This window comes from Oncorhynchus gorbuscha, linkage group LG12 (assembly GCF_021184085.1).
Source record: "Oncorhynchus gorbuscha isolate QuinsamMale2020 ecotype Even-year linkage group LG12, OgorEven_v1.0, whole genome shotgun sequence".
In the NCBI taxonomy this organism is placed as follows: domain Eukaryota; kingdom Metazoa; phylum Chordata; class Actinopteri; order Salmoniformes; family Salmonidae; genus Oncorhynchus; species Oncorhynchus gorbuscha.
The window spans coordinates 59,552,144-59,554,722 of NC_060184.1; positions in this window are offsets into that span (position 1 = coordinate 59,552,144).

Consider the following 2,579-nt stretch of genomic DNA (forward strand, 5'->3'; position numbering starts at 1 on the left):
ACTTACCTTTTTAGATGGACATGTTACATATTTATATACAGTATTTGTTAAAGCTTACATTTAAATGTATCTACTATCAGCTCATAATATAACACTAAAGGGCATTGAGAATAAATAGTTGAAATAACATTATTATTCACTTTATACCAACTTCCAATAGCAGGCCTATGTTACCATTGGTAAGTGATGTTATTTCACTAGGTGGAAGGCTACTCCTCACTCTGCGCTGCAGACTTACTTGGATGCTGTCCTGGACACAATTCAAAAGGAAGTGTCTGGTGAATAAGACTGGGGAGAATCTAAATTGCCTACTTCTTGTGTCCCCTCTGATCGCATCTTTCTCAAAATCCATGAGGGGAGGGACCTCTTGCGTTCTCATCCAATGGGTTTTGAGGAGAGGGCGTGAGGAGTATGCAATTGAGACTCTCCCTAGGACATACAGTGCCGTCAAAGTATTCAGACCCCTTGACTTTTCCACATTTTGTTATGCTACAGCCTTATCATAAAATTGCTTAAATACAAACATTACCTAAAATCTACACACAATACCCCATGACAAGGCAAAAACAGACTTTTATAAATGTGTGCATAAGTATTAAAAATTAAAAACGGCAATACCTTATGTAACTATTCTGACCCTTTGCTATGAGACTGGAAATTGAGCTCAGGTGCATCCTGTTTCCATTGATCATCCTTGAGATGTTTCTACAACAACTTGGAGTCCACCTGTTGTAAATTAAATTGATCTATATAAGGTCCCACAGTTGACAGTGCATGTCTGAGCAAAAACCAAGCCACGAGGTCGAAGAAATTGTCCGTAGAGCGCAGAGACAAGATTGTGTCGAGGCACAGATCTGGGGAAGGGTACCAAAACATTTCTGCAGTATTGAAGGCCCCCAAGTACAGTTTGGAAGCACCAAGACTCTTCCTAGAGCTGGCTGCCTGGCCAAACTAAGCAATCGGGGGAGAAGGGCCTTGGTCAGGGAGGTGACCAAGAACTCGGTCACTCTGACAGAGCTCTAGAGTTCCTCTGTGGAAACGGGACAACGTTCCAGAAGGACAACTATCTCTGCAGCACTCCCACAATCAGGCCCTTATGGTAGAGTGGCCAGATGGAAGCCCCTCAGTAAAGAGGCAGAGTTTGCCAAAAGGCACCTAAACACGCTCAGACCATGAGAAACCAGATTCTCTGGTCTGATGAAACCAAGATTGAACTTCATTGGACTGACTGAATGCCAAGCGTCACGTCTGGAGGAAACCTGGCACCATTCCTAGGGTGAAGCATGGTGGTGGCAGGATCATGCTGTGGGGATGTTTTTCAGCGGCAGGGACTGGGAGACTAGTCAGGTTCGAGGCAAAGATGAATGGAGCAAAATATAGAGAGATCCTTGATGAAAACCTGCTCCAGAGCACTCAGGACCTCAGACTGGGGCGAAGATTCACCTTCAACAGGACAATGACCCTAAGCACACAGCCAAAGACAATGCAGGAGTGTCTTTGGGACAAGTCTCTGAATGTCCTTGAGTGGCCCAGCCAGAGCCCGGACTTGAAACCGATCGAACATCTCTGGAGAGACCTGAAAATAGCTGTGCAGCGATGCTCCCCATCCAACCCGACAGTGCTTGCTAGGACCTACAGAGAGGAATGGGAGAAAAATCCCCCAAAACAGGTGTGCCAAGCATGTAGCGTCCTACCCAAGAAGACTCTAGGCTGTAATCGCTGCAAAAGGTGCTTCAACAAAGTACTGAGTAAATGGTCTGAATACTTATGTAAATTTTATTTCAGTTTTTGCTTGTCATCACGGGGTATTGTGTGTAGATTGATGAGGAAAATTAACAATTCAATTAATTTTAGAATAAGGCTGTAATGTAACAGAATGTGGAAAAAAGGAGTCTGAATACTTTCTGAATTCACTGTATGTGCTGAAACACCCACCCTTCCCATTAGCGACAATAAAAGACAACGTGAACGAAGCCTGGAGCCGAGGCTTTAGAAAGACGAACTATGTCCACAGAAGATGGAACTTTGGATGGCAAGAACGGTTTTGAATCAACGTCGTTTCACGTAATTTCTTAAATAACCAAAATCAATGGCAGGGTGAAATGTATTTGATTTCACATTGAATACATGGAAGTTGACAACTCAACCAAATGTAAATCAAAACTAGACGTTGAACAGACAGCTGTGCCAAGTGGGACCCTTGCTATTCCCAACAATAGGTAGAACATTATAATAATTTCACTGAAATGACTGAATACAATCTACCACCAATCTATGACAAAGGTACCAAGGACGATGACTGGAATTATACAAGAGTGTTTTCCTTTTTGTAATGATTAATATTGACAGGATAATTGAACATGACAGGATGTGAGTGGCACTGAAACTGTGCTGTTGGTTGAGTCTCCTTTGTTTCTACACAGCTACTTGGTGAAAATGTCAGTACGTTGGGCAATGCCACTTCCAGTATGTACAGTAAGAATCCGTAGGGGGTGAGGTCTTCCAGTAATAGGGGATAAGTGAACCATGACTTTGCAGAAAAGAGGGGGTGAATCATGACAATGCACAAAACAGCAAGA